General features: G+C 38.8%; 1 long non-coding RNA gene and 1 pseudogene across 7 annotated transcripts in view; both read left to right on the top strand.

Moving 5' to 3' along the window:
- Window positions 1–12,998, top strand: part of LOC105480769 (uncharacterized) — a 36,012-nt gene extending 23,014 nt beyond the window's left edge. For all 7 annotated transcript variants that reach the window (XR_011613849.1, XR_011613847.1, XR_011613848.1 and 4 more), the window contains one exon: window positions 12,811–12,998. This is a non-coding gene — a long non-coding RNA (uncharacterized lncRNA). The remainder of the gene's footprint in view (window positions 1–12,810) is intronic.
- On the top strand, window positions 3,375–6,473 carry LOC105480768 (26S proteasome regulatory subunit 10B pseudogene; annotated as a pseudogene).
- Window positions 12,999–14,085: the final 1,087 nt, after the last annotated feature.

Below are 14,085 nucleotides of genomic sequence, written 5' to 3'. Positions count from 1 at the left end.
GAGTTCAAGACCAGCCTGACCAACATGGACAAACCCCGTTTGTACTAATAATACAAAAATAAATTAGCCGGCGTGGTGGTGCAAGCCTGTAATCCCAGCTACTCCAGAGCCTGAGGCAGGAGAATGGCTTGAACCTGGGAGGCGGAGGTTGCTGTGAGCCAAGATCACGCCATTGCACTCCAGCCTGGGCAACAAGAGCGAAACTCCGTCTCAAAATAAAAAAATGAAAATAGACTTTTGATGTAAATGGTAATCGAATGAAAGCAGTGCTGGTCATAACTGTGTTAGGCAAAATACATTTTAGTCATAGTTCATAAAATAAACTTTAAACTGTCACAGGAGACAAACAAGGCCATTAAATAATAATAGAAGGGCTCATTCACTGAGAACTTATGAAATTTTATTTTATATATATGTGTGTGTATATATATATATATAATTCTCAACCAGTGTTCCCAAATGTATAAAGCGAACATTGAAATAATTATTACAATAGATAAAAATAATAATAGTAGAATATTTTAATTCAAACTTTCATAATAATTAATATAGCTAGCCAAAATATTAATAAGGAAACAGAAGGTTTGAAAACACTAGAGAAAAATTAGACCTAGTGGGCATATACAGAATACACAGCAACAGCAAAACATACAATTTCCTCAATAGCTCATAAAACATTCTCCTAGATACACCACCTAGTAGGCCACAAAAGAAGACTTAACAATTTTTTAAAAATATAAATCTTAAAGATTATTATTTCTGATAAACATGGAATAAAACTAGAAATCAATAACAAGAAAACAAAAATGTCAACATACATATGGAAATTAACTCACTTTTGAGCATGTTCATCTTCAAACATTGTAAGACTTAATATTGTGAAGATGTTCGTGCTGCCTAGTGAGCTATGGATTCAATGCAATCCCTTTACAATTAACAATTTTTTTTTCTTTTAGAAATAGAAAAAGCAACCAAAAATTTATATGGAATCTCAAGGGACAATAAAGAGCACAAAAATGTTTTAAAAAAGAAACAGTGTTAGTGACCTCACCTTTTCTAATTTCAAAGCACATTACAAAGCTACGGTAATAAAAACAGTTTGGCTCTGGCATAAAGACAGACAAGTTTTCCAGTAAAACACAATGTAGCACAAATGTTAACCTTGTACATATAGGTAAATAGTTATTTGAACACCTATATTCATTGAAGCATTATTCACAAAGACCGATATTTGAAAGCCAAACTTTCCTCACTGAATGAATGAATAAATACAATTTGTAATATAAAAGTATTGGAAAACTACTCAGCTTTTAAAAGCAGACAATCTTGTAACATCCACAATAAAGATAAACCTTGAGGACGTGATGCTAAGTAAACCTAGCCACAATAAAAGATATACTCTATGATTCCACTTATATGTAATATCTAAAGTATTGAAACTCTTAGAAACAGAAAATGGAATGGTTTTTAATTGGGAGCCAGGTGGTAAAAAACATGGGCATTATTAATTTATTTCATGTTTATTGAGTTTTAGTTTTGCAACAAAAAAGTTTTACAGCTATGCTGCATAACAATGTAAATACACAACATGACTAAACTGTATAAGAAAAAATATTTAAGATTCTAAATTTTATGTTATGTATTTTTGCCACAATCAAAATTAAAAATGACACCTGAGGACAGGGTGTGGGTGGCTCATGGGTATAATCCCAGCACTCTGGGAGGCTGAGGTGTGCAGATCACTTGAGGTCAAGAATTCAAGACCAGCCTAGCCCCATCTCTACTAAAAATACAAAAATTAGCCAGGCATGGTGGTGCATGCCTTTAATCCCAGCTACTCAGGAGGCTGAAGCAGGAGAATTGCTTGAACCTGGGAGGTGGAGGCAGCAGTGAGCCGAGATTGTGCCACTGCACTTTGGGCAACAGAGCAAGACTCTTTCTTAAATAAATAAATAAGACACCTAAAAGAGATAGAGTTACAAACTTTCTGAATAATTATCTTTAAACCAAAAAACTGTTTCTTTCACACTAAGATAATGTAAGATAAAGATGTTGAAATTAATACAATTTCCATGACTACTCACCTAGACAGAATCAATTATTGGCCACCAGGCAAGAAGAAAAACATACCAATCATAAACAAAACAGGGGTAATATTTATACAAGCAAACAAACACTTAGATAATTTTACTGACAAAGGACATAGGGCTGATTCATAGTTGACTTTTGCCCCACACTGTCTTAAGGTGTACAGAGTTGAATATTGTCATACAAAATTATAATATATAAATTAAAACTAAAAACTAAATTTATGTAAGGTGGACTACCCTAAAAAATGAAACACACCAATACAAAATTGCAAACAAAGTTAAAATTAACATTAACCCCCAAAATTCTGCTTTGAATAGTGTAATTCAAAACCACAATAAGTAGAAACTAGAAACACAACTGATAAGAGGAGCCCACTCTAAAAAATGCAGAAATATAAATACAAAACATAATGAAGAGAAACTTTAACCCATAAAACCCTGTATAAACATAGAACAGAATTCTAGATAACTAAATTTTCAACTCTAACTGTGCGTCCATGCACATCACGAATTTTGAATCCTTTGAATACAGTCAGGGCAGCAACATTTCAAAGGAAACACATAATTACTCATAAAGAGTTTTAATGAGAAAATTTTTAAAAATAAGCATTCAAGTAATACTAGAGAAACTTTTAAATTATGCTACAGATACACTGATACATTGCTGCTTTTTTTTTTTTTTGAGACGGAGTTTCTGTCTTGTTGCCCAGGTTGTAGTGCAATGGCACAATCTCGGCTCACCGTAACCTCCGCCTCCCAAGGTCAAGCTATTCTCCTGCCTCAGCCTCCTGAATAGCTGGGATTACAGGCATGCGCCCCCATGCCTCTCTAATTTTGTATTTTTCATAGAGACGGGGTTTCTCCATATTGGTCAGGTTGGTCTCAAACTTCCGACCTCAGCTGATCCACCCCCCTCAGCCTCCTGAAGTGCTGGGATTAAAGGGAGTCCTTGTTAAAATGTTAACCAGTTTATTTCAGCAGTGGTTGGTGAAATGGAAAGCACCCAGCCGTGATTTGTGGTTCACCCCAGGGGCATGAAGGAAAGGCTTTTATAAGGTTCATGAGAAAGCAACCCAAGGTAAAGGATTGGTTACAGTTGGTGAAACCCCGTCTCTACTAAAAATACAAAATTAGCCGAGCGTGGTGACGCGTGGTGACGCGTGGTTGTAATCCCAGCTACTCGGGAGGCTGAGGCAGGAGAATCGCTTGAACCTGGACGGAAGAAGTTGCAGTGAGCCGAGATCAGGCCATTGCACTCCAGCCTGGGCAACAAGACTGAAACTCCGTCTCAAAAAACGAAACAAAACAAAACAAAAAACCAGCCATTCCCGGCATCCCCTATAGGAGACGGCTTCTCATCACGGCGGACCCTAGAGATGAGGCGCTTCGGGACTACTGCAAGAAGCTGCTTGAGCACAAAGAGATCGACGGCCGTCTTAAGGAGTTAAGGGAACAATTAAAAGAACTTACCAAGCAGTAGGAAAAGTCTGAGAATGATCTGAAGGCCCTACAAAGTGTCGGGCAGACTGTGGGTGAAGTGCTTAAACAGTTAACTGAAGAAAAATTCATTGTTAAAGCTACCAATGGACCAAGATATGTTGTGGGTTGTCGTCGACAGCTTGACAAAAGTAAGCTGAAGCCAGGAACAAGAGTTGCTTTGGATATGACTACACTAACTCTCATGACATATTTGCCAAGAGAGGTGGATCCATTGGTTTATAACATGTCTCATGAGGACCCTGGGAATGTTTCTTATTCTGAGATTGGAGGGCTATCAGAACAGATCTGGGAATTAAGAGAGGTGATAGAATTACCTCTTGCAAACCCGGAGTTATTTCAGCGTGTAGGAATCATACCTCCAAAAGGCTATTTGTTATATGGACCACCAGGTACGGGAAAAACACTCTTGGCATGAGGCGTTGCTAGCCAGCTGGACTGCAATTTCTTAAAGGTTGTATCTAGTTCTATTGTAGACAAGTACATTGGTGAAAGTGCTCGTTTGATCAGAGAAATGTTTAATTATGCCAGAGACCGTCAACCATGCCTCATTTTTATGGATGAAATAGATGCTATTGGTGGTCGTCGGTTTTCTGAGGGTACTTCAGCTGACAGATTCGGAGAACGTTAATGGAGTTACTGAATCAAATGGATGGATTTGGTACTCTGCACAGAGTTAAAATGATCATGGCGACAAACAGACCAGATACACTGGATCCTGCTTTGCTGCGTCCAGGGAGATTAGATAGAAAAACACATATTGATTCGCCAAATGAACAAGCAAGGTTAGACATACTGAAAATCCACGCACGTCCCATTACAAAGCATGGTGAAATAGATTATGAAGCAATTGTGAAGCTTTCAGATGGCTTTAATGGAGCAGACCTGAGAAATGTTTGTACTGAAGCAGGTATGTTCGCGATTCGTGCTGATCATGATTTTGTAGTACAGGACGACTTCATGAAAGCAGTCAGAAAAGTGGCTGATTCTAAGAAGCTAGAGTCTAAATTGGACTACAAACCTGTGTAATTTACTGTAAGATTTTTGATGGCTGCATGACAGATGTTGGCTTAATGTAAAAATAAAGTTAAAGAAAATTATGTATTGGCAATGATGTCATTAAAAGTATATGAATAAAAATATGAGTAACATCATAAAAATTAGTAATTCAACTTTTAAGATACGGAAGAAATTTGTATGTCTGTTAAAGCTGCATTTATTGCAGCAAGTTACAAAGGAAGAGTGTTGAAGCTTTTCATATTTGCTGTGTGAGTATTTTGTAAAACAATGAAAGTTGTTTGAGATAGTGGTATAAGAAAGCGTTTCTTATGACTTATTTTGTATCATTTGTTTTCCTCATCTAAAAAGTTGAATAAAATCTGTTTGATTTAGTTCTCCTAAAAAAATAAATAAATAAAAATAAAAAACTGGGCTAAAATACATGAACTAGATTGTTTCCAACAGTTCCTGCAGCTTTGTCAAGTCTACGTTAAAAAATTACATGTATGGATTTATTTCCTGACCCTTAATTCTAGTCCATGAATGTGTATGTATTGATCTTGTATCCTACAACTTTGCAGAATTTGATTGTTGGTGTTAATAGTGTTATCATTACTTAGGATTTTAATTATATGTATGTGTGTACATTATATATAATTATAACATCTCTACGTAGAAATAAGCTTATTACTTTTCCAATTGTAGTGTTTCTTTTCTTGTATTGCTCAATTATTCTGGCAAACTTAAAGTTTTTAAGTCTTTCACCATTGCATGTAATGGTAGTTTTGAGTTTTTTATATGTACCTTTTATTGAGGTACATATAAAAGTTTTAGTCTATATATAGTTTACTAAGTGCTCTTATCAAAGTGTTTCGGATTATGTCAAATTTTTTCGCTATTAATTGAGATGATCATGTTCCTTTCTAAAATTCATTCTACTGAGTTGGTATATTGCATTGACTAATTGCAATTGTTAGAGTGAGAAACATTGGAGTTACAACTTTTAATGTTTAAAACAATTCATCAGTGAAACCATCTGGTTCTGGACTTTTCTTGTTGTATATTTTTGATAACTTATGTGGTCTTTTGCTTGTTACAGGTTGTATTAGACTTATTCAGAGAAATAGAAGCAATAGAATAAATATCTACCTCTATGTCTATATCCGCGTGTGTGTATTCATATATGTGTATATATATATGTGTGTGTTAATATATGGGACAGAGCTCTTTAGAGTTGTCATGGCGGTGTCTGTGCAGAGGCCCTTTCTCAGCCATCTATGGACTGGTTTGGAGAACCTTCTGTTCTTCCGCTCACCTCATTTCAATGCTGGCCCTTGTTGGCAGCAGCAAGCTTCTGCCTCTCACCAGAGGAAACAGAGTGTTGCCCCATTAACACCTTTTTGCCAGTCTCCTGTGTGGAGTTCTGCAAAGACAGTAACTGGCAGCCAGATTTGGGAGCCTCAGAGCTATTGCTGGCCATCATTGCTGCTCCTTATACCCCATGCAACTTTCTGCTTCCCAGATGAGGCACAGAATTATATCTACACAGACGTTCAGCCTTGGAAGGCACCAGATAACAGCCCCAGGACTCAGAACAATCACTGGGGTAGATGGGTAACAAAGCAGCACTTGCCTCCCTACTTTGCCAGCCATGACCTGGTGTGTAAACGTAATGAGCCACCAGTATTCTAACATCCCTACAATCTGCTCCTGCTGAGAACTGGCCAGCCTCATATGACATTCCTTTACACACAAAATTTGATATTAAATGTTTATTCTTTTGTATTTGGCTTATTTTACATAGTATGTCTTCAAGGTTCATCCATGTTGCAGCATGTATCAGCATTGCTTTTTTTTGTTGTTGTTGTTTTCCTAAGATGGAGTCTCTCTTTGTCATCCAGGCTGGAGTGCACAGCAATGCAATCCTGACTCTTTGCTGCCTCAACCTCCCCAGGCTCAACTGATCCTTCTGACTCAGATGGTCCTCCCCAGTGGCTGGGACTACAGGCACACACGATCAAGCCTAGAAATTTTTGTACTTTTTGTAGATATGGGATTTTGCTGTGTTGCTCAGGCTGGTCTCAAACTCCCAGGCTCAAGAGATCCTCTCATCTTTGCCTCCCAAAGCTCTGAGATTATAAGCATGAGCCACCACGCCCGTCAACACTGCATTCATTTTAAGGCTAAATAATATTCTGTTGTGTGTATATACCTAATTTTCTTTGCCTGTTTATCTCTTAGAAGATATCTGGATTTGTTTTTACATTTTGTGCTATAAATGATGCTGCTATAAAAATTGGTGTAAAAGTATCAGTGCATAAGTGAATAAAATTTTAAAACCTGAATACATTTCTGCATGCAGGTTTTTTTTTGGTGGGGGAATAAAGTCTCGCTCTTGTGCCCCAGGCTGGAGTGCAGTGGCACGATCTCAGCTCACTGCAATATCTGCTTACCATGTTCAAGTGATTCTCCTGCCTCAGTCTCCCGAGTAGCTGGGATTACAGGTGCTTACCACCACACCCAGCTAATTTTTTGTGTTTTAAGTAGAGATGGGGTTTCACCATGTTGGCCAGGCTGGTCTTGAATTCCTGACCTCAGGTGATCCGCCCACCTCGGCCTCCCAAAGTGCTGGGATTACAGGAGTGAGCCACCACGCCTGGGCAGCGGTTCTTAGATTGAAAAACAGAGGCCAGGCATGGTGGCTCACACCTGTAATTCCAAAACTTTGGGAGGCTGAGGCGGGCATGTCACTTAAGCTCATGTTTAAGACCAGCCTGATCAACGTGGTGAAACCTCGTCTCTAGTAAAAATTCAAAAATTAACTGGGCGTGGTGGTGCATGTTTTTAGTCCCAACTATTCGGGACACTGAGGGATGAGAATCGCTTAAGCCCCAGAGGCAGAGGTTGCAGCTTAAGTCCTTGCGTTTGATTAGTTTGGATACACCTGTAGTTGGAACACATGGAACTGCTCCACCCGTTGCTGGAACATACAGTAATTCTACGGAGAACTTTCTGATGAACTGCCAAACTATTTGTCACAGTCGATAAACCATTTTATATTCTCACCAGACATGCACCAGGGTTCCACTTTCTCCACATCCTAGCCAGTACTTGCTCTTTTTCATTTTTGTTGTTTTGTTTTTTATATAGCCACCCTGATAGATGTAATGTGATATTGCGTTGTGGTTTTGATTTGCATGTCCCTAATGACCGGTGATGCTGAGCATTTCTCTGTAGACTTAGTGACCCAATATAGATTCATGTCCTCTGCCCTTTTATAAATGTTGTTGTTGTTTTGTTGTTAAGTTTTAGAAGTTCTTTGTATATTCCGCTTATTATATTATACCTTATGTACCTAGTCAGATACATTGCGAATCTTTTCTCCCACTTGCTGATTGTCTTTTCACTCTGTTGTTCATGCTGTTTGTAACAAATTTTAGTAGAGAAGGGTTATTTTTGATCAAAAACCATGAACAACAGGTGTTTTTCATATCAAAAAAACCCAGAAAAGTTTCACATTTTAATCAAGTCCAATTTATCTATTTTATATTTTGTGGCCTATGCTTTTGGTGTCACAGTCAAGAAACTATCACCAAATTTAATGTTATAAGATTTTTGCTTATGCTTTTTGCTAAGAGGTTTTAAGGATTAACTTTTGAAAACATTTATAGTAGGTTTGGGGGTACCTGTGAAGGTTTGTTACATAGGTAAACACATGTCACAGGGGTTTGCTATACAGGTGATTTCATCACCCAGGTATTAAGCCCAGTCCCCAATAGCAATGTTTTCTACTTTTCTCCTTCCTCCCACCTTCTAACTTCAAATGGACCCCAATGTCTGTTGTTTTTCTCTTTGAGTTTCTAAGTTCTTATCATTTACCTCTCACTTACAACTGAGAACACGTGGTATTTGGTTTTCTGTTCCTGTGTTAGTTTGCTAAGAATAATAGCCTGCAGCTTCATTCGTGTTGCCACAAAAGACGTAATCTCTTTTTTATTGCTGCATAGTATTCCATAATGTATATGTGGCACATTTTCTTTATCTAGTCTGTTACTGATAGTATTTAGGTTGATTCCATGCCTTTGCTGTGGTGAATAGGGCTGCAGTGAGCATTTGCATGCATGTGTCTTTATGGTAGAATAATTTCTATTTCTCTGGGAATATACACAGTAATGGGATTGCGAGCAGATCTATTGAATGGTAGTTCTGCTTTTAGCTCTTTGAGGAATTGCCCAACTGCTTTCAACAGCAATTGAACCAGTTTACACTCCTACCGACAGTGTTTAAGTTCCCTTTTCTCTACAACTTCGCCAGCATTTATTGTTTGACTTTTTAACTATAGCCATTCTGACAAGTGTGAGATGGTATCTCATTGTGATTTCTTTTTTTTTTTTTTTTTTTTTTTTTTTTCAGACGGAGTCTCACTCTGTCACCAGGCTGGAGTGCAGTAGCATGATCTTGGCTCACTGCAACCTCTGCCTCCTGGGTTCAAGTGATTCTCTTGCCTCAAACTCCCCAGTAGCTGGAATTACAGGTGTGCACCACCATACCCAGGTACTTTTTGTATTTTTAGTAGAGACAGGGTTTCACCATGTTGGCCAGTATAGTCTCGATCTCTTGACCTCATAATCTGCCTGCCTCGATTTCCCAATGTGCTGGGGTTACAAGCCTGAGCCACCACACCCGGCCATCTCATTGTGGTTTTAATTTTCATTTATCCAATGATCAGTGATGCTGAGGTTTTTTTCATACATTTATTGGCCATATGTGTGTCTTCTTTTGAAAAGTATCTGTTCATGTCCTTTGCCCACATTTTAATGAGGTTGTTTCTTTCTTTATAAATTTAAGTTCCTTATAGATGCTGGATAGTAGATCTTTTTCAGATGCATAGTTTGCAAATGTTTTCTTCCAGTCACTAGGTTCTTTGTTTACTCGGTTGATAGTTTTCTTTTTTTCTGCTATGCGAAAGCTCTTTTGTTTAATTAGATCCTACTTGTCAGTGTTTGCTTTTCTTGCTATTGATTTTTGTCGTGAAAGCTTTGCCCTTTCCTATGTCCAGGATTGTATTGCCTGGATTGTCTTCTAGGGTTTTTATAATTTTAGGTTTTATATTTAAGTCTTCAATCAATCTTGAGTTTATTTATTTATTTGTGTATGGTATAAAGAAGGGATCCAGCTTCAATCTTCCACAGTTGTCCCAACCACTTGTCCCAACACCATTTATTGAATGAAGAATCTTTTCTTTATTGCTCCTTTTGTCAGCTTTGTCTATGACCACATGGTCACAGATGTGCAGCATTGTTTATTTCTGGGCTTTCTATTCTGTTCCATTTGTCTGTGTGCCTGTTTTTATCAGTATCATGCTGTTTTGCTTACGGTAGCCCTGTAGTTTAGTTTGAAGTCAGGTAATGTGATACCTTAAGCTTTGTTCTTTTTGCTTAGGATTGCCTTGTCTATTTGTGCTCTTTTCAGTTTTATATGTATTTTACAATAGTTTTTTCCAGCTGTGTAAAGAATTTCATCGGTATTTAATAGGAATAGCATTGAATCTGTAAATTGCTGTTCTGTATAGCCATTTTAGTCATATTGGATCCTCCTATCCATGAGCATGGGATGTTTTTAAATTTGCTTGTGTATCCTCTGATTTCGTTGAGCAGTGTTTTTTGTTTGTTTTGTTTTTGAGATGGAGTCTCACTGTGTTTCCCAGGCTGGAGTGCAGTGGTGCAACCTCAGTTCACTGCAAGCTCTGCTTCCTGAGTTCACGGCATTCTCCTGACTCAGCCTCCCGAGTAGCTGGGACTACAGGTGCCTGCCACCATGCCTGGCTACATTTTGTAATTTTTTTTTTTTTTTTTTTTTTGAGATGGAGTCTTGCTCTGTCTCCCAGGCTGGAGTGCAATGGCACAATCCTGTGTCACTGCAACTTCCGACTCTCAGGTTCAAGTCATTCTCCTGCCTCAGCCTCCTGAATAGCTGGGATTATAGGCGCCTGCCACCATGCCCAGCTAATTTTTTATGTTTTTAGTTGAGACGGGGTTTCACTGTGGTGAATTACCCTTTTGATGTGCTGCTGGATTCGGTTTGCAAGGATTTTGTTGTGGATTATTGAATGGATGTTCATCAAGGTTACTGGCCTGAAGCTTTCTTTTTTTGTTGTGTCACTGCCAGGCTTTGGTATCAGGATGATGCTGGCCTCATAGAACAAGTTGGGAAGAAGTCCCTCCTCCACTATTTCTTGAAATAGTTTTAGTAGGAATGGTACTAGCTCTTCTTTGTACATCTGTTAAAATTTGACTGTCAATCTGTCAGGTCCTGGGCTTTTTTCTTTTTCTTTTCTTTTCTTTTTTTTTTCTTGGTTGGTAGGCTGTTTATTACTGATTCAATTTTTGGAGCTCATTATTGGTCTGTTCAGAGACTGAATTTCTTCCTGGTTCAGTCTTGAGAGGGTGTATGTGTCCAGGAATTTATTCATCTCTTCGAGGGTTTCTAGTTTGTGTGTGTAGAAGTGTTTATAGTAGTTGTTGATTGTTATTTTTATTTCTGTGGGGTCAGTGGTATCATTCTCTTCATCATTTATAGTTGTGTTTATTTGAATCTTCTCTCTTTTCTTCATTAGTCTAACTACTGCCTATCTATCTTATTATTTTTTTCAAAAAACCTTGATTAAGTGATCATTTGAACAGTTTTTTATGTCTCAATTTCTTTCAATTCATCTCTGATTTTAGTTATTTCTTGTCTTCTGCAAGCTTTGTGGTTGATTTCTTCTTGCTTTTCTAATTATTTCAGTTGTGATGTTAGGTTGTTCATATGAGATCTTTCTAACTTTTTGATGTGGGCATTACTTCTTATGCCCTACTCTAACTTTTTCTCCTTCTCCTAGATGACTCAGAACCATGCTTTCTAAACCAGTTCAAACTTTCTCAGTGAATCATCCTGATCTCCCTGAGGCAAAGTTAGCAATTTTCCATTACACGCGTTTCTGTTTCTCTGTAATAATATCTAATGCAACAATGCAAGTGTTTCATTCCCTCATTCATGCGGGGAACTCCTTTGGCTGAGATAAAGACTTAAAACTTTCTTTCAACATTAATGAAGAGCTATTTAGAAAGTCACCATTTTTACAGAAAAGATATATAAATACCAATGAAAATAAATATAAAATTATATGACATACAATTATATTGTGGAGAGATTGAATAAATAAGTGAAGTAAGCTCTAAGAAAAAAGATGATATAAAATGATACATAAATGAAAGACCCAGGCTGGTATAGCAAAATTTATGTACCAGTAAAGTGCATACATTGCAGAAGTGGCAGGAAAACTGCATACAGAGTGAGACCTGATGAAAAACTTTAAGGAAAGGTCAGATCTCTGTATGGAGATTGGAAGGGGAGACAAAGAGAGGCCAGAAAATATACATTGTTTGATCTATACCCTTAAAAGAGATTAAAGTGCACTCAGGAAAACATGGTCTGCTTTAGGAGTAGGGCACATGTTCCATGCTGGCCAAAGCTCAGAGCATCCCTACCTTCTCCAGGAGGAAAGGGGAGGCAAAGGAGCAGGCAGACGGCAGGAAGGCCAGGTCAGCACAGGGCACCCAGGCCAAGCCAGGTGGGCTCCATTGTGCAGGTAGTGAGGAGCCACTGCAGGATGGGCTTTATTCATTGGTTTGTTTTGTTTTCTTTAGTAACTAAGACACATGATCAAAGTTGACCTTTGTAAGGATTGCTGCAGCTGAACACAGGATGGATAAAACTAGTGTTTTAAAAATTATGTTGTATAGAACAGTAGCCCCAGTGAGATATTAGTGGAACACACAGGCGTGCGCGCGCACACACACATGCACACACTCACACTGAGCCCAGGTTATTCTGGCAAATGCTGGGTTAAGCAAACTAAAAGAAAAATCTTTAGTGCTGGACATCTCAGAACCTGGAATGCGGCTATATGACTCATAAAACAGCAAGGTTAAGGCAGAGCATGTGATATTTTTTCCAGAAATGTTGAAACAGCTTCCTGTCCTTGGCTTCAGTGTCACCGTCTTTCTCCTCGTTCTCCATCAACCTCTTTGGCTGCTCCTTCTTGGTTTCCTTCTTGACAGTCTGCTGCTGCTCAGCCATTCTCTTTTCACTCCCCATGGATTTCTCAAGTGTGTTTCTATTCCTGCAGATCTTTCCTTGTTTTTCCTGACACCTCTCCTTGTCCGACCCTCCCCCGTTCTAGGGCAGGTGTTCCATCTGTGTGCACTGTTAGCATCCTGGGATGCTCCCAGCGTGTTCCCTGCCATACTCCATCAGGTTTTCTCCTCCAGACTCTGCGAGGGCAGCAGCCTTGTCTCCACTGTCGCTTCAATACTCAGCACATAACACAGAAGCTTACTCCAAAACATTTACTGGGCCAACTGAGACTAAAGATATGTTCCCCCATGGGCCGGGCGCGGTGGCTCACGCCTGTAATCCCAGCACTTTGGGAGGCCGAGGCGGGCGGATCACAAGGTCAGGAGATCGAGACCATGGTGAAACCCCGTCTCTACTAAAAACAGAAAAAATTAGCCGGGCGCAGTGGCGGGCGCCTGTAGTCCCAGCTACTCGGGAGGCTGAGGCAGGAGAATGGCGTGAACCCGGGAGGCGGAGCTTGCAGTGAGCCGAGATTGCGCCACTGCACTCCAGCCTGGGCGACAGAGCGAGACTCCGTCTCAACAACAACAACAACAACAAAAAAAAAAAAAAAAAAAAAGATATGTTCCCCCAGATCTCAAAAAGTTACAATAATAAATGTAGCACAATAGTCAAAAAAAGTCTCTTCAGTCAGTTCTCTATATATGCACAACAGTTTGAAGTCATTATTAGGCAAAGTTAAACGGAAACTGTCACCAAGTTCCCTAAGATAAATTATTTTGCTTTAATCTTCAATTCATCATGTGAGATCATCAAGACCATGTGTTACTGTAAATATTTCTAGCTAACAACATACCAACCTGATTTTTATTGTTTGACATAATCGCAATATAAATCAGCTAACTAAAAATTGCATAAATAGTTCTTTCAAATAAAATTCTGCCAAATTTTACATTATTCTTATGCTCAAATGATAATGAGCTCATAGGCTTTTCCAGTACCTCAGTCAGAACATTGTACCGATTCCAGCTGTGGGAATAGCATCTTAGAGTTACGTTACAGATGGGGAAAAGGTACTTACCTTACATGACATTGGCCTTTGCATTACTGTGCCCTTTGGGTCAGGAAAAAGCTGTTCCCTTAAAATTCTAAAATCACTTCTGTCAGGTCTGAAGGGTGGGTTGGAAACACAGTTTTTTTCATTTTAGCCTCAGATCTTTTATTCCTTGCTTAAAGCAGTGAATAGATAAAGGCCACCACAAGGGCCTCTAATGTTTCTGCAGAAGCAGCGTGCCTGAGAGCATCTTCCTGAAACACTCCCTTACCTCTCCCCAAAATCACCTTAGGAAGGAAAGTCAAAACTTAGCAGACTGAGGCGATC

The sequence above is a fragment of the Macaca nemestrina genome, chromosome 15, assembly GCF_043159975.1.
Source record: "Macaca nemestrina isolate mMacNem1 chromosome 15, mMacNem.hap1, whole genome shotgun sequence".
Lineage (NCBI taxonomy): Eukaryota > Metazoa > Chordata > Mammalia > Primates > Cercopithecidae > Macaca > Macaca nemestrina.
The sequence above is the reverse complement of the archived record's forward strand: the minus strand, read 5'-3'. Positions and strand labels throughout refer to the sequence as shown.